The sequence below is a fragment of the Rattus norvegicus genome, chromosome 3 (assembly GCF_021556685.1).
Source record: "Rattus norvegicus strain SHRSP/BbbUtx chromosome 3, alternate assembly SHRSP_T2T, whole genome shotgun sequence".
Taxonomy (NCBI): domain Eukaryota; kingdom Metazoa; phylum Chordata; class Mammalia; order Rodentia; family Muridae; genus Rattus; species Rattus norvegicus.
Window position 1 is genome coordinate 163,431,760 of NC_141536.1, and position 17,964 is coordinate 163,449,723.

Below are 17,964 nucleotides of genomic sequence, written 5' to 3' on the forward strand. Positions count from 1 at the left end.
CTCATCACACACACACACACACACACACACACACACACACACACACACATCCTATTCAGGTCTCTATCGACCCCCTGCCCTCTCATTAATTGCACAGTTCCGGAGAAACTGACCAAGAATGCATTGCGTGTGTGTGTGTGTGTGTGTGTGTGTGTGTGTGTGTGTGTGTGTGTGTATCTAGGCAGAAAATGTCCTCTTGGGAACATTTCCTCTACTGCAGCCAAGAAACACACACCAACTTGGAAAAACACACGTACACACTCCGTCTCCAGCTCCAGCATTTTATGTGTGTGCAAGGATACATGAAATGTGTTGGTTTGCCTCTCCCTGCACATAAGAAAATGTGCAAATGGGTGTGTGTGTGTGTGTGCACGTGCCTGTGTGTGTCCTTGAAGAAAATTGATCTTCCTCTCTCCCTGTCACTCTCTCCCTCTGGTGAAAAAAATCATGGTTTATTGCCCCCTGCCACAGGCAGTCTAGGGCAGGCAGGAGCTGTGAGGAGCTGCTTTAACCCTTAGCTGGGACTAGAAGCCCGAAAAATTCCAGGTCTGAGCAGTCAGAAGGAGGGGAAGGGGGCGTGGGTCTCTCCCAGTTTCCTAACAGACACATAGGTTTTGCACACCCCATTCCCACCCTGCCACACACACACATCCACGGTCTATGTGTAACTGCGTGTCTCTCTCGCACAGACATCTTTTTCTCTCCGACTGAAAAATATACTGCGTCATTGTCCAGGCCCAAAGCCTGTGCTACAGTACACCGGTGAGCAGTGACCTTCCTAGCACAAGGGCACTGCAGCACATCTCCCTGGAGCCCTGACTACACACCCCCTAACAGTACTGGACCCCGAAGGGCGGGGGCGGGGGGGTCTGTGTCAAGGAGACCACTGGAGCATGGTAGGTACCCTAAGGATCCCTCCCTGCTAGATGCCACTGCGGAAGAAAAACAGGAACTCTCCCACCACACATCTCCCTTCCACTGCAGTGCGGCTAGGCTCAGATTCACCCAGTTCAGTACTCCCCAGGAACGATGGGCTGTCACCAGGACTGACAAGTTGGGGAAGGGGTCTCAGCCTGGCTCGGGTGGGGTCCTCACAAACCTTCCCCTTCCTCTCAGACCCCCCCAGCATCTGGCTTCTCTGGGGGGTGATGCTGTCAGTCACAACTTTTGCACCAGACCGGGACTGAGAGACAGGCAGAGAGGGTCTGCAATCCCAACGGTGTGCGCCGCCCCCACTCGCCTCGCTCACTCGCTGAACAACAGCGCATTCACGTGGCCGCCAGGGTAACTGCAACCAGGCAGTCAGCCTCAGGCAAGCTTTTCTTTGAGATAACTGTCCTCTCATCCTAAGGGCCGCCAGTTCGCCAGTTCGGAGCCCTTCGGAGCCAGTTCGCCAGTTCGGAGCCGCGTTCCCTGCAGTTCTTCCTGGGAATCTCTTTCTGCGGCTGTAACGGATTTTTCCTGAAACTTCTATCAGCCTTTCCTTTTGCTGTCAACCAGGCCCTATCTCTCGGGGCTCAGTCTCCTTGAGACACTCAAGAAAACAGGCTTGTTGCTCATCTCAAGTCCTGACGTTTTTGGGGGGGGGGGGTAAGACTTCCAGCTAATGGTCTAACATGTCTGTCTAACGCATTTGCCCCGCCCTGATGCCCACCCCACACCAAGAGCCCAACCTCGATGATTTACAAGGGAAGCCAATAGTGGGTACACAGACTAGTCTCTATTTCTCTGCTTTCCCGTTACCTGAGTAAGGGAGCAAGCCATTTGCCTTCCTGAGCCTCGGCTTCCCCATCTCTACACGGAAGGGGCTCTCTAACGGTGAACAGGGAGCACTGCTGTAAAGGGGCTCCTTGAAGGCAGACAGGAAGAGATGCAAAAGACACACAGGAAGAAGCCAGAGCAAGACACAAGTCCCAAGACAGGACTTCACTGACCTCCTTCCTCCAACCAGGTCCCACCTCCAGCCTTTGAGCACCTCCCAACAACGCTGTCATATTGTGGGTTCATCAAGGCATGGGTTCTCTTAATCCTGAACCCGTGTAACCTGTCTTTGGAAGCACCATCATAGATCCCCCCCCCCCAGAGGTGAGCTACCACAGACCTCAACCACATGGACAATGTCAAGGGTCACAGCTGGGTTCATTTGGCTACAAAAACAGAACGTTGTCTGCTTCAGCAATGGTTGTGTGCCCACTGTATTCTGCAGCAACGACTGAGTGCCTACTGTATCCTGGGTCCATGCTCCATCCTGAAATCACAACCACAGTCCTGACTTGGGTCCTCAGAGACTCTTTGTATCTGTGATGTCCCTGCACCGGTTACAGCTGTCACACAAGACAGTGTGTGCCTTTGCCTTGTTTCTTATCCTTTTTTTTTCTACTTCTTTGCCCAGTTGGGTGCCCGCCTGCCCCCCCTTGTGTCTGACTTCTGACAGGTGTGTGCGAATGCATTTATTTATTGAATGCACTGCATGGGGTTTTGTTTCTAATGTTCTTTAATTTAGAAGTTCATGAATGTGCATTGAACTTCTTCATACATAACATTTATTTGTTTTTGACAGATGGTGCCTGGGTGGAAAAAAATTATGTTTTTCGAATCCAGGGTTTGTTTGGGGGGGGGGCTCTAATAATGCCTCCCAGAACAAGGCTGAAGTTCTGTTGGTTATAATTATGTAGGGCTTGTTTTAATTATCCATGAATATGCTCGGAATACCACCTAGGAAGCTAGGATGGGGTGGGGGTGGCACGCCGGTGACATGGGTACATGCTGTTTCGATTCGAGGGCAGGGTGGTACTCGGAACTGGGAGTAAATGGAGGGTCTGTGGTGACGGAAGCAGGCGGGAGACATGGGGGGGATATCTCCAACTTCACTCCTTCAGGCGGTGAGAAATATCCCCAAACCTCACCTTTGGTTTAACCAGATCCATCAGCTTGCTGTCAATAAAAGCAAAGCCGAAAAGGTCACGATTGCTCACTGCCAACCAAGTAACCTCGGTGCACCAGGTTCAGGCATGCAGGGCTCTGGTCTTCTCGTGTAGCTTCCTAACTCCGGGCTGGAAGACAACTCATGCCCCCAGAAGAGGGTCCTCTGGATCTGAGCTCTAGAGTCATCGTTTCACTAAGAAGGAGGGAGCAGTGGGAGGCAGCTGACAAAGATGGCCTCTGAGGTAGTCATTCGAATAAAGTTGAAAACCCACAGCATCTATCTTCCAGCCCCATTAATGAGACGGAGGTGGGGGCCAGGGCCGAAACGGAAAGAGATTGGCTTTACAAGTAAATGTACATGGTGATTGTTTGAGAGGCCCCGAGTCTCCATCAAGTGCAATCTAGAAAAAAAACAAAAAACAAAAAAAAAACTCGTCAGGAGGATTCGTGTTGGTTCAGCAAATAAAGTTGCCCCTAAAGAAGCTGACTAGTGTTAATTCACAGCCCCCAGTGCGGGGGGCCTCCGTGCCTGCAGCGGGCTAGCTGAGGTAAGCATGCGGGGCCTGCCTGCCGTTCCCTCTGCTGTCAGCACCTGGCTCATTTATCCTCTTCCAAAGGTTGACGCGGAATTGACGCCTCCGAGTATCTACCCTGCCACGGCTGATTGCCCCTCGGTGGAGAAATCAGGTTCATATCCTCGGTTGCCTGGATCAAGAGCCCTCTTCTAGGCCCCCCTGGCCCTAGTACGGAAGCTGTGCCAGCTGGGACTTAACCTTCCCCACTCCTACCTCCTGCTTCTGGGAACCGATTCAGCACGGCCGGATCCTCTTAATTTCCCATGAAGACATGTGTCGCAAATTGTGACTCCATCTGGACCTTCACGCCAAATAACCGTATCATGAGATGGGAGTGAACATGGCTATCCCTCAGAAATGGGCCAGAGGCAGTGTTGACCCACACTGGGTCAACCAAGCATGAGATATGGTCTCCTAGGCAGAATGAGTTCTGGAGAGTCTCCTCGGTCCTCTGTGACGCTCACCCTTCTCCTGTGCTAGACTTGGTATGCCTGTGTCCAGCTGCTATGTCTACATTCTGGCTGTGGTCCTCCCACGACCACTACCTCAGCCTGAGTAAGGGCCTGTGGGAAAACTCTGTGGTTTCTGTTTGGGGAGGGTTCTGTTCCTAGCTAATTACTGTCCCCAAAAGAGATTACCTGGTACTGAGGATGACAAGAGTCTATGGAAGAGGCCACCATGTGTCCTGGGCTGGGATCTGGGTCCTAAGGGGGGGGGGGTCAGCATCTCCCACACAAAGGAGCATCCCCAGAGGAGGTAGTAATATGTGAGGAGGAGCACCCCTTCCTCACCGTGTACCAGCACAGGGCAGCTACACAGACCGTACCCCAACCCCATTAGGTTGAGTGAAGCCTCAAGTCTGTGACAGGATCTTCGAACACACAGATTGGCCTTCATCATCTACCACTCTCAGGTTTGCTGGGCCCAGAGAGCAGTTAGACTGGTTGCCCCCAGAACCATAAAAAGGCAAGTCGGGGGCCTCACAGAGTGGAGCTGAGGAACAGTCAGCCCAGGCTCCAAGGCCTCGGGGTTCTTTTTCTTTTTCTTTCTGTCCACCTATTTCTTTTTCTTTTATGTGTCTGTGTGGAGTTTGACCTTGCATGAATGTGAGGTCCCATGTCTTCCTCAACGACACTGCCTTCTTGTTTTGTTTGTTTTAGTTGTTTTGGGGCGGGGTGTTTGTTGTTGTATGTGTGTGGGTGTGTTGTGTGTGTGAGCGAGAGAAAGAGAAATAGGCAGACACACACACACACACACACACACCAGACAGACAGACAGACAGACAGCCTAACCATGTAGCCCTGGCTGGCCTGGAACTTGCTACATAGACCAAACTGGCCTCAAACTCGCAAGTCTGCTGACTTCTCCCTCTCCAATGCTGGGATTGGGATTAAAAGTGTGTGCCACCATGCCTGGCTGTCCGCCTCATCTTTTGAAACAGGGCTTCTCACTGATCCTAGACCTCACTAAGTGGATAGGTAGGCTGGCTCATCAGTAAGCCCCAACAACCCTACTTTCTCTGCCTCCCAGGCACTGGAATTGCAAGAATTTATCTCTGTGTCTGGTAATCCCAGCACCGGGGCTGCTGGGAATCCAGCTTAATCCCCCTGCTCCCTGGAATGCACTACCAGCCCAGCCATCCCCACACCCATTAAAGCGTGGCTACTCAGAAGCACGCGCCAGTGCTCTGACCCTTCCCAATGCTCGAGAGACCGCTTTCTGGTAAGGCAGAAGATGGTGACAGCTAGAGAGACATTTTTAATTGTCCCCCCTCGGCAGAGGTTAAGGGTCTTTAAGGGAGCAGTGAATGTCATCATCCCATTTTACATGCTGGGGAGAGGTGTGGTGACGTGCTCAGGAACACATCTGAAGAGAAACAGGCCAGGTTGAACTCTGACTCAGAGGGCTGCTGGGTCCTGCCTGGAGCGTGCTCCTCTTAGCAGCCAACGCCTCTCCACAGAGCCAGAGGCAGCCCTGGAATGGCCGACTCAGGCCCTCATAGAAAGAAAGGCTTCCTGTGCAGCTGACTGGCTGAGGTTGGGTTTTCTTGGTTCTCTGAAGCAAGTGGTTTGAAGCAACCTTTAAAATCCAGGGTCAGGGGACAACCACTCCCTTTGGCCTTGATGTCAAGGGAGTTTGTGGCAAACTCAGAAAAGGCTTTTAGCCTGACAAGCCTCGCCTTCTTGGGGCACAAAAAAACAACATCTGAATTTCCATATATATTCTTAACGGTTAATAACCTGAAATCTTCAACTCCTAAACGTTCTGATGGAGCCCGTTTCTTCCTTGTTCTTTTCCCTACAAGACCCGGCAGGCAACTCCAGGTGTTGCGTCTGTTGCTGCTATGTCAAGGGTCACCTTCAAGATACACAGAGGGCACCCCAGAACTGAGGAGGGCACCTAGGCAGCATACGGCCTGTTGCTTACAATCGGAGTCAAAGATTACCAAGGTCATTGTGGGCTTCTGTCAGGAGAGAGTCTCACTAACATGAATGGCGTCTGATGATTATCCTGCAGGAAGCCTTGCTAACAGCTGCCCTGTTGTACTGGTTTAAGGAGAACAAAATGGCCTCGTCGGCTAGATGCCGTGGCGTGACCCCAAACACCGACCTGGAGTTCTCCACCCACGATATCTGAGCAAGGGGGCTAGAGTGCTTCATTTGAAAAGCAGGGCTCAAGGATAGGGAGGCAGAGAGAAAAAAATCTGGGTTTTCTGTTTTTCTGGGGTCTTTTTCGGTCTCAGAGAGGTAAACAGACCCCACTCATGTCTAAGCAAAGGGAGAACTGTGATCCCCACACAGCAAGGTAAGAGGCCCCATTTGGTTTGGTTTTTTTTTTTTTTTCTCCTTTTCATCACTGTGAAAAACAACCCTGGAACATTGAAAAAAAAAAAGGCAGTTTGTTGCGCAGTAAAAAATAAAGAATCTAGTCTTTTTCCATTAAAGTGTCTGCAGCAGTCGGCCTGTGAAAGCGCTCTAGTGCCATCTAGAGATTCTGCACTGAAAGGATTCGAATGTTCCAGAACCTTCCAGTCCCCGTTTCCAAGGCAATCGCTCACAGCCTGCAGTGTTCTCATCTCCTGCTTTCCAGCGCTTGGCATCTGCTCCCCTCTGAATTCCCGAGAGACCCAGCTGACCCCCATCAAGTGGGAAAACTGTGCAGGGCCAGGAGCTGGCGCCTGAACCAGCCATACTTTTACCTCCCACCGCCCTGGGGCCTCCCCGGGGGTGGGGGGCCCTTGCAGTTCTTGCCTGCAAAGCAGGCAGAATTAACTCCATCGCCCCTGGCCTGGCCTCTTTGAGCTCTCCAAATGTCACTTAGCAACAATTAGGTAATTAGGGGAGGTAAGTTTCCTGAAAATTAGTCCAGGATTTGAGGATAAGGGGGCCAGGGAAGAAAACGTATTGTTTACCAAAGCTGTCTCTCTTCACCTCTGTTTTCCTTCCAGCTAATCAACCACCCTGAACTCCTACTGCAGCCTCTGCCTGGGCAATTTCAAAGGCTCACAAGAGCTCTCACCCCTAGACCTGCCTTGCTGAGCCTTGCTGAGCCTTACTCAAAGGGCTCCGATTTCAGCCCCTATGCCAGTACTGCTTCTGACATGTGTTACCATTTAACATGGGAGGAAGGGAACCAGGATGAGGGGAACTTCACCCTCCATCACCTGCATCGCTGGGGCACCACAGCCTAGGCACCCAGAGCCCACTCCGGAAACCGGTCCTCCCTTAAGGAAAGCACCCACTCTCACTTCCTATAGGGAGACAGTGTTTCTGGGTGCTTTTCTGGGAGTGTTTTCTATAACACAGAAAGGTTTATTATTTCACAGTTATTAATGTTTTGTTGTGAACTACACCATTTACTTGTCAGTAGGTAGTAAAGGCTACAGGTATTTCTGATGGTCACTACAGGCCTGATTTCTGCTCAATGCGTGTCCAAGATGCTCTGAACACCCGGCTGCATCCAGAGAGCTCCACTAAAAATCTTAGAGCAGCCGCTGGTGTTGGGTACTGACCAAGAAACCAGACCCACAGACTAGGAGTGTATACCAATGGATTCTCGCAAATAGACACATGTGTTGGTCTCCTCATGGCACAATTTGGAGAACTACAGATGGAAGGGCTTGAAACAACACAAATTTGTTATTTTACCACCAACATCATCTCCTTTGTGGAGGTCGCAGTTCCTAAGAGCCAAATGGCTGCAGGAGAGAGCGCCCCCTGGAGGCCTCAGGAAAAAATGTTTGCTTTTGCCTTTCTCAGCCTTTCCTTGCCACTTGCTACCTAGGACCCCAGGCCACCACCCTCCATCTTCAAAGGCACTGCTGGGTGCAGCCTGTATAAATCAGAGTCCCGCGATTGCTGCTGCTCTAATAAGAAGTCTTAGGCCTTGTCACACCTGCAAAGTCTTTGTCGTGGAGCTTGCAACGTTAAGGTTTGGGCTTGGACTCCACCCACCCCCGAGTCCATCCTGACTTTTCCAACGCATGATTAATTCCTTATTCTCAGAGTTAATGATTTGTAGAGTAAAGCCTTCTTTAATAAAGGCTACATATAAACATTAGTGTTATTTTGAAAAAATCCCATCACCAGATCACCAGAAGGGAAGGGTGTGTGTGTGTGTGTGTGCCTGTGTGTGTCTGTGTGTGTGTGTACGCGTGCCCTTGGAAGTCAGAGGTCACTATCAGGTTCTTCATCTTTCACCCTAGTTTTTGAGACATTCTCTCATGGAGCCTAGAGCTCAGCTTGGTTGACTGGCCATTAAGACCCAGGGAAGCTCCTGTCCCCTCCTCCTCACTGAGATCACAGGTGCACACCACACGCCTATCTTTTCTCACGAGAGTGTAGGATCTTCATGCTTACGTGGCAGAAACTTCATTGGCTGAGCCGTGTGCGAGCTATCTCCCTAGACCTACACCCGAGTCAAAGCACGTGCTTGAGTATTCAAATCCACCTTGGAGCAGGACGTGGTTATTTCACAGGCGTGGAGGAGAGTCGTGACCACCTTAGAAGGGAACGTAAGGAGAAAGAAAGGATGAAGTTTCCAGGTATAGAGACTCTAGTAGTGTGGCCAGGAGGATCCAAATCATGGTAGCATTTAGAGATGTTTATCATGACTCTTGATGTCCCCAGAAGTAGCACACAATCAGCCCTTCTGGATAGGGCTGTTATGGCCACCCTACAGGCTCAGGTGCTGGGTGGCAATGACTGGAGATTCTGTTTCCTCTTTTCATCCAATAAGCCCTGGAAACAACCTTGGTGACAAGCCTCAAATTCAGGGGTGGGTGGGGTTCAGACTGACACCCAACGATGACTACTAGGTATGTACACAGAATGTCCCATGGCCTATGTGTTTGAACTCTTGGTCTCCGGCTGGTGGTGCCTTTGGGTCAGGAACCATGGCTGACTGGAAGAGGCAGGTCGCCAGGGCTCGGAATACAGTTTTACTTCTGTCCCAGGCTCTCTCTTACCTGTGTGGTGTTCTGTAAGAAGCTGTCAGTGTCTGTCACCAGGACTATGTCATGCTGAGTACCAAGATGTAGCACAAGAAGTCAGGGTCTTCTCCTAGAACCAATGGGACAAATGAGCCTGGTTATGCATTCCAGGAAAGAGCAAAAGGTAGGCCCTGACAGTCAGTAAGCGAGGGCACTGGGCCATATTTTGAAGAGCCCCGTGTGCCTGGGAAGAAGCTTACATGGCTAGTCTTGCTGAGCTGTGACCTGGGTTCATCACTAGACCAAATCAAAACAGTGAACTAAGGAAGTCCACTCACAGATGAAGCCTGAAACCAGGAAAGAGTACGACCAAAAAGGGTCAATGAGAATGTTGGGCCTGGGGAGTGATTTCATGCTGGGTAGTGAGTAAAGTGTCACTGGATGACATAATTGACTGTGGTAAGCCAGAAAGAGCCTCCTGGAAGGGAGCAGAGATGCAGAGGCCTCTAGGCCTCTTCTCTGAGACTTGATTGGATTTCTGTTGCTGTCGTAGTTTGGGTACTGGAGTTTCATCTTGGGTCTTCGTGCTAGGCCAAAGCTCTACCACTGAGGTGCATCCCCAGTCTTCTTTCTCTTTATTTTATTTGCTCATTAAATTGCCAAAGCCAGCTATGAATTTACTCTGTGACCCAAATAACTTGCAATCCTCCTGCCTCAGCCTTCCAACTCACTGGAGTCACAGGCCAATGCCACCAGGCCTGGCAAGACCTGAATATTTCTAAGAGCAGTTTTACATTAGAGAAAAGCTGGATGGTGATGGTGTATAGAGGCTTTCCACATACACCTTGCACCTTCCTCGTTTTCCTTGGACTGGCATTTTGCGTTAAGTCTTTGTTGTGGATGATGGCCGATATGGGGGTATTACTGTAGTTAAAGTCCATTGTCACCAATAAGGCTGGCTCTTGGTGTTACATATCCCATAGGTTTTACCATGTATGTCATGCCAGGCACAGAAGAGAGTCTCTGTGGGAGAGCTCCTCCGTGCTCCACCCAAGTGCTCCACATGAGTCCTCCACATGAGTGCTCCCCCGTCCCTCCTGCTGACCTTTGAACCCTCTCTCTAGCTTTAAGTTTTCTAGTATATTTGTTGCCTTGGATTATGATTCTGGAGCTTATTTCCTGAGCGACTGTGGAGAAATGACAGGAGCTATCTGGGCCTCTGTCCTAATCTGGGTAGAGAGAATAGTGAAGGTTACTTTGTAGTCCTGTTAAGGCAGAATCCCTTTGCCTGTCTCTTTTTCAGACTCAATTCTCTCACTCAGAAAGATATCTCGAGGTTCCTCCCACCCCCATGTCTTTCTGGAGCTTGTGGTATCTGAGCTTTCAAGGTCATCTGTTAGCAAGGTTGTATGAATTCAAGTATAGTCTGTGGTTAGATACACGCTGAGCTGTAAAGTGAGGGAAGAAAGACCGATTGAAGCTCACAGTGTGAAGGGGTAGTCCTAGCACTGGACATCTTTATGGCAATGGGCATGTGACACTGCCTGCAAACATCTCAGTGGGTCAGGAAGCTGAGACAGAGAAAGCCCACCCCACCTTTCTTTGTATTTGGTTTAGTACCCAAGCCCAGCAGGTAATACTGCCAACGTTCAGGATAGGTTTCTGCCCCTCTCTAGAAAAGCACTGATGGGCACAATCAAATGTGTGTCACTAATGTCTTGGGTGTTTCTGGTTACAGTCAGCGATCAACACTGTAAATAACCATCACATTGAAGGTGTAGGGATGGGAGATAAAGCCAAGAGATGCCATCAAGACCACCTAAGGATCAACGTTACTTGCCAACTTATTGTGTGGTTCCTGCCTCTGTTCCCTCTTGCTTCCAGAACCCACACCAGTTCTGTGAGGGTCAAAGCCAGAATTGACTTTGAAGAGCAGTGAAGAACCTTGGCTACAGGTCTTCGTGGAGCAGGACTTGCACACCTAAGAAATGCCTCCTATGTGTGACTGAAGTCCCCTGCTAGCCATCAATGAGACCATGGGTCTGAAGGTGTTCCTGGGGGACTTTTCCTATGAAGCATTGACTTCCTATTTGGGACCATGATGTCACTAGAAGTGGGTGGGAACCTGCACCTTTGCCTTCAATGAGCTGTCTTTCTTCTTTACTGTGAGTCAGACTCTGACCCTTCATAGGCATGTTAGGTCACTCGAGGAATGTCTAACTCATCTCCCTGGGAGGCCAAATGCATACCCAGAAATAACATATTCTACCATCCTGAAGTTACCTAGATCTCCAGATATAGCAGACTCTGCCTACCACCAAGATGAGAACATTTACCTATGCTAGAGAAACATCATATGGCAGAATCGTCATCTTGTAGGCACAAGGGGAATACTAGAGACTAACATGGTAATAGTTTTTTGGCTTATCAACTACCTTGTAGGAACAGAGCAAGGGTAATAACAGGCAGGACCACACCAGGACCAAAACTGATGAACGGGGTACATCTCTTGTCCCCTGTTCCAATCCTCTATTTAAACTAAAGTTGATACCCCTACCCTGAAGGCAGGTTGAGGAGGGTCACTGGAACCATCTCTTTGCTCCTCTTCCCAACACATTTTTCCCCTTGACTTTCAACTATTACTCTTTGACATGATGGGACTGTGCCCAAGCCTAACTTGTTTGGGATGCCAAAGGCAGGAATCTCAACTAACACTTCACTTGCATTATGGACACAGTAAAGTGTCCTTGTTTCCTACCTGGGAGACCATTGCTCTTTTGATTTAACTATCTTTAATTTCACATTGGTTTCCTTGGGCTCCTTCACCCTGCTACATGAAGGGATTATGTGTAGAACTTCTTCAAATTAACCTAGCAGTACATTGTTAGGAAAATTTTATAGCTGTGTGGTATTTCAGAGATTGGCTATATAACTCCAGATAGACAGTTAATTAAATATTTAAAGAATAAAGGTTAAACAAGATTGAGATTGCCCCTTTGGCTGGAAGTTTTGTAAACTAGTGGATCTCCACACTGCAGTGGTATCCAGAGGCCAAGAAGTGGCAGAGTCATGTCTAAGGCCCACAGCAGAACTGTTACCACCAAGTCTTGTCTACATTGTTGCCAGGGTTCATCTTCTTGCTCTCACTGGCTTTGGGTTTGAGTAGTACAGTCCTGGGAACTCCTGGCTTCCTGAAGGTGGCTTTGACTTTGGCTGTTGAGCTTCCATCGGGATTAAAGATGTTCCCAGGACTATGTCAAATTGTGGTTAATCAGAGATGAGTGTCATGGATAGATGTAGAGAAGAAATTGAAAAGACCACGGAGTAGAAGAACCCCACTTCCCAGAGCCTCCAATAAAGACATTCAAAGAAAGAAAGGAAGGAAGGAAGGAAGGAAGGAAGAAAGAGAAAGAAGGAAAGAAAGAAAGAAAGAAAGAAAGAAAGAGAGAGAGAGAGAGAGAGAGAGAGAGAGAGAGAGAGAGAGAGAGAGAGAAGAAAGAAAGCAGGCGGCTCTGGGGAAACTTAGGACTGATTCCTGGCATGTGCTGGGTCAGGAAGTCTATGATGAGGCCTTACTGGGGTGGGATCTACATTCTTAGGCACTGAATTAGCTACCTTTCTTGCTACCCTCTGAAGAGACAACCCCACAGAGACCAATTCCAGAAAGATCATTACCGTGGTGCTTGTTGCTGTTGCTCTGTCTGGTCTGTGGAGACCCTAAGACAGAAGGCCAGCTGAGAAGATGGGGAAGGGAAGGTGACCCAGGTCTGTGAGGAAAGGCCACTGTGGGAAGGAGAGCTTGGTTTCTCTGTGGTGGCTGGTGGTGCTAGTGTCTGTTTTTACACCACTAAGCTGCAGTGATCTTTGTGGGAAGTCTAGTGGAGTCTGTCTGAGGGTCAGGTCTCCTTTGGGGGTCACATATCCAGGACCCTTGGAAGAAACTGCTGAGACCAGCAGTGAAGGGAGTGTTTCTGGCTGCTCTGCACAGGCAGCCCCCGCTTTTTTGGAAGGCTGCAGGGGGAGACACCCATGCATCTGTTGGGAGGCCTGGCGCTCTCCAGGAGGATTAGGTTTTGTTTGGTTTTCTTGGACCTGAGCAGAACTATGTAAAATGATGCTCACACAAGGCTGGGAAAGTGGCCGGGTTGCACAGCTGGCTGGGCCCCCTAACGAAATTAAAAATAAAGGAGAAACGATGGGAAATTTTTTGAAAGAAAATCTCTCCATGAAGAATAGAAGTGGGAGACGAGAAAAGATGATTTATTGGAGGTTGGGGGAAAGTTCAGGATTTAATGAACTTAACACAATACAAGAAAGCTAAGAACCCCTAGCTAGTCATGTACTCTGTGTGCCCCCGGGAGGAGGCCTATGGGCTTAGCAGAGGGATAGGGAAGCTAGTAACATATGGAATGGTGCACACGCTCTCAAATGAAGCAGATGGGGCCATGGTAGAGGGAAGAACTGTTCCTTGTACTGTTTTCCAGAGGTTTCTTGGTCAAAGATCATAAATTCTTCCTCTGTCTCGGTAAACAGGTCAGCACCACTGGGCCCCCTTGCCCAGCTGTCAGGGACAAACCATGGGAGCCCATCACAAAGGCTGGTTGACCTTCCCAAGAGATCAGGGTAGGAGCCTAACAATCCCCTCTGTACTGTCTGCATTGTAACCTCTCACTGGTCCTCTCTGGAGGTTGAAAACTGGGATCATATCTGCCCCATGCACGTCAATGAAGTCTCTGAAATCTTCTTTGTACTACCTTCCGCCGAATTGTTTACATTCAGAAATTGGAAGAAATATCGCAAGGTCGAATGCCTGTAACTCTAGTACTGGGCAGGCTAAAGGATGAAGACCGAGGGTCTAGAGATACCCTATTCCTTTCTGTCTCAGAAACACACACACACACACACACACACACACACACACACACACACACACACACTCAATTCAGATAAACAATGTCCCTTGAGAAGCCAGAGAACTCGACCAATCACAGTGGCTATGTCTTCAGGTAGGGCACTTACTACTGTGTACACCTGAGTAGGGTGTGTGTTTTTTGGTCCATTCAGCTCATGTTTACCCCCCATTTAGGGTCCCGACTCACTTAAGTATGCCCCACCTGCCAAGACCGTGTAGGTATATTAATATGTAGTCTCTGATTATAGGCCAGACACAATGAAAACTTAGCTGGGGTACTTGCCCAAGTTTTCAAGACAAAGACAAGAGTGGAGCCTTGGTTGGCTCACACACATTCTGTTGCCGTCAGATCCTCCCCAAATTTGAATCTCCATGGACCACCCAGAATCTGTGGGTTTAGACCCAATATATCTGTGCCAAGTTCATCTAACATGTCTGGACACGCCAAAGATCTTTAAAAATGTTGATAGTAATGTGAAGGCTCACCAAGATATGTCTTTCCAAGTAAATTGAGATATAAGAATTCTTCTTAGCTGTTCAAATGAATGAAATAAACTAAAAGGGGCACACGCGCGCACGCGCGCGCGCACACACACACACACACACACACACACACACACACACACTGCAAATTCTACAGAAGGAGTTGGCAAACTATCTCCCAAAAAGTCTGGTTGTCACCAGTCCATGCCCATTTGCTCACAGGAACTTTGAGAACAACACTACGGCTATGACAGAGACCGTGTGGTCCCCAGGGCCCAGATGTTGACTCTCAGGACACTGAAAGAACAAACATTTGTGTCTACCCTGTGGGCAGCAGGACAGAAAGATGGAGACACTGTGGGGATATGAGAAGGGAGAGGAACCCCGTCACCCCAGAGTCCACATGAAATCCCTTGGCAGCTGAGAAGCAAGAATTCCAGCAATGCTATCATTTGCTGTGAAGGCTGCCAACACAGCGTTCCTTCCATGCAGAGATATTCTATGTTAAAACAGCGATGATCTAGTCTCAAGGCCTGAATCTATATGACCTTGAGCCACCTTCCTACCCCCAGACATTTTCTGGGAATCTCAAACAAGACTTTGTTACAGTGCAGAGATGGCTTCTCTGCGTCCTCTGATCTACACTGACCTTATCAGCTGCAGTCCTAGCCAGCCGCCACCCTCAAGAACACCCCGTGAGCTCATAAGGAGCTTTAGTCACCTTCAAAGATAACAACTTCCAACTCACCAAAACCCTATACAAGACAATGCTGAGGGCCTCTCAGAGAGGCCTGCATCCCGCTCCTGGGTGGATCTTCCTTCCATTAAACCTTTCTCTTAGCCCTCGTGGCTTCAAATTTATATTAAAAGCCCCAGCTATGACTAGAAAGGCAGCTCAGCAGTTGGGGAGCATAGACTGCAGAGGACCTGAGCACGTACACAATTTTTTAAAATAATAAAAACAACTCTTGAAAAGAAAAAGAAAGAAAGAAAAAGTCAACTCTCCCCCACACTGGCTCTCTGTAAAATTTGTTTTCTGGGTAGAAATCACAGATTCGGTTTTACCCGACTCAAGATTAAGTGACCTCCCAAGGTTACTGCAGGTGGTAGAAGAGAGCTGAGTTTTTGTCCGTGTCACCTCTGATAACATTTACCTAGGGAAAGATGATGACTTGAAGGCTCACTCTGAACAAGGGTCCAGAGGTGGGGAACAGATCACACACAGTATCCTTGGTTCAGAAGTTCTACTAATTTAGCCAAATATACTTGATAACGATGATCATTGGAAGGCTGTGAAGAACTATCAATAGTGTCAGGTTTCAGGTGACTTAGGTTCTTCACACCCACAACGAATGGCTCACAACTACCTACAACTCCAGCTTCCAGGGACCTCACACCCTCTCTGAACTCCTTGGGCATCTCCAACCACTTGGGCATCTACACAGACACAGACACACAGACACACACACACACACACACACACACACACATACACACACACACACACACACATACACACACACACACACACACACACACACACACACACACACAATTTTAAATTAATAAAAAGAATCTTGAAAAGAAAACCGCCTCACACGGGCTCTCTCTGATTTTTTTTCCTCAGTAGAAACCAAGGACTCAGTTTTACCTGAGGACACATGGGGATTTGTTTTATTAATCTTTGAACCCAGTTCTGTGTTTAAAATGCTTTTCCTAGAAATTATTCCATACTAGAGCAAAACAAGTTCTAGTGATGCGGTGAGGGAGCGCACAGGGGACCCTTAGATTGACACTTTCATTGCATGTTTAAGATGATCCAGTCAAGCCCTTGGCAACATTTCATATGCTGTTGTCTGTTTTAATCTAAATTATTTGACAGAAGAACTTTGGTTTTAGGCGTTCTGATACTGTGTTTCTCAGGACTTACATTGTATCTCAAGATTATAAATGTATCTCAAAGATACATTTCCTGTATCTTTCTGAGAAGTTTCCAGGCACAAAAAGTTCACATAATCCCAGTGTCAGCTTTCTCTATCAAGGCCTGCTTTCTACGTGTCAACACAGACAGAAGCGACCAGCAGGCGAGTTCAGGAGCTCAGTCCAACTCTGCAACCAGAACTTTCCAGCGTGTCAATAAGTCCTGCTACAATTCCAGGAAAAATAACCAGCCGTGGGTCTCAACATCACGTGGACGATTTATGTCCCTGAACTGGAATTTTGATTTGACCTTGGAGGCCACTTTCAGGAGCCAAGACACATTATAGGAAGGGGGTGGGCGTTTGAGGCCGAAAGAAACTACCGGGATTAAAGTAATGCAAAACAGATGCAGGAGTTGGTGGATGCAACCCACGCCAGGTGTGAGGTTTAGGCAGGTGACGTGGGGAGAGCAAACTCCATCTTTGAAGTATGTTGAATGCCTGTGGACAGTGGATGATGGATGGTGAGTTTGAGGTTTGCTCTTTCTCCAGCTTTTCCTGCCTCCTATACTGAGTATATAGAATATGCACAGGTCAGCGAGATGTGTCTCCTTTCGCACCTAAAAGGGGGATTATTATTCAAGGTGCTGGGTAGCCAAGTGGGTGTCCTTTGAAAACAGACTTGTGGAATTTCCCAGACTTCTTGCAAATAACCCACAGCACTTTGTCAGGGTGGAAAAACCTGAATCTCTTCTTCTCTGTCTGGAAAATATACACAGTACAGTCTTTGAGACTTGGCAGGCCTTGATGACCCCTGCTCTTGGCCAGGCTCTGTAGCAATGAACTCGGTGACCTTGAGAGGTCAGATACCTCAGGAGCCTCTGCCTGCTCATCTGTGGGTGGGTGGGGGGCTGTGGCAGGCTAGGGCTTGGGGAGGGGGTAGCCTTTGTCCTCGTATTTCCTGCAAGTCAGATGACCTTGGACGTGATGTATGATTAGGCAGATGTGTCCATGTTGGCTGCCAGCTTCTGTGAGGCCTAGAGAGAGGAGACAGAGTGAGCAACTGACTGCAGAGGGGCAGGAAGGGCCTCTTTCCCTTGGCAGGCAAAAACTGCAATCAGGGGGCCCGGATGAGGGACTCTCCCAAGAATCTGCAGCTTTAGTGTTCTTGGTTCTGGCTCTTTGGAGCCAACTCTTCTCCCAGCCCAAGTATCTGATTCCGATTCTGATCTGCAAGAGGCCTCTCAGACCCCAGTTTGCACAGTCAGCTCCTCAGTATATGCCTGCCCAGGGATCTCAACTCCTTCAACAGGGTCCTGAGGGCAGGGTAACCCCAATGTCCTCTGTGTAGAGATGTGACAAAGATTTGGCAATATCTGGACCAAGTCCCCAGACCATGTTCACTGCAAGCAACGAACCCAGGATACTGGTTTTGTTTGCAACAGGGTCTCAAGTAGCCCAAGGTGGCCCCACACCTGCCATGTAACAAAAGCTAACTTAGAATTTCTCATTCTCCTGCCTCTACCTCCCAAGTGTTGGGATGACAACCAGGTGCCCCCAACCATCCAAGGTTTCTGTTTTCCTCACCTGGTCGGTGGAACTGTGGGTGGTGTCTCTGTAGAATCTGATGCCCACCCTTACCTTCCCACAGCCCTCCATCTGGAAGCCCCATTTGGTTCTTTTCACAGCTTCTCTTGTGGGGCTTCCTGTTGGGTTTGG

At 48.8% G+C, this 17,964-nt stretch overlaps 2 long non-coding RNA genes across 2 annotated transcripts; one reads left to right on the forward strand and one right to left on the reverse strand.

Annotated features, from left to right (window-relative positions):
• Nucleotides 1-2,476: 2,476 nt before the first annotated feature.
• On the reverse strand, nucleotides 2,477-4,245 carry LOC147995858 (uncharacterized). The gene is made up of 2 exons (XR_015684072.1): nucleotides 3,714-4,245; nucleotides 2,477-3,326 (listed from the first exon to the last, which is right to left on the reverse strand). It is a non-coding gene; the product is annotated as an uncharacterized LOC147995858 (long non-coding RNA).
• A 2,311-nt stretch (nucleotides 4,246-6,556) lies between these two features.
• On the forward strand, nucleotides 6,557-8,057 carry LOC134486510 (uncharacterized). Its single transcript, XR_015685017.1, has 2 exons — nucleotides 6,557-6,844; nucleotides 6,949-8,057. It is a non-coding gene; the product is annotated as an uncharacterized LOC134486510 (long non-coding RNA).
• The last annotated feature ends 9,907 nt before the right edge of the window (nucleotides 8,058-17,964 follow it).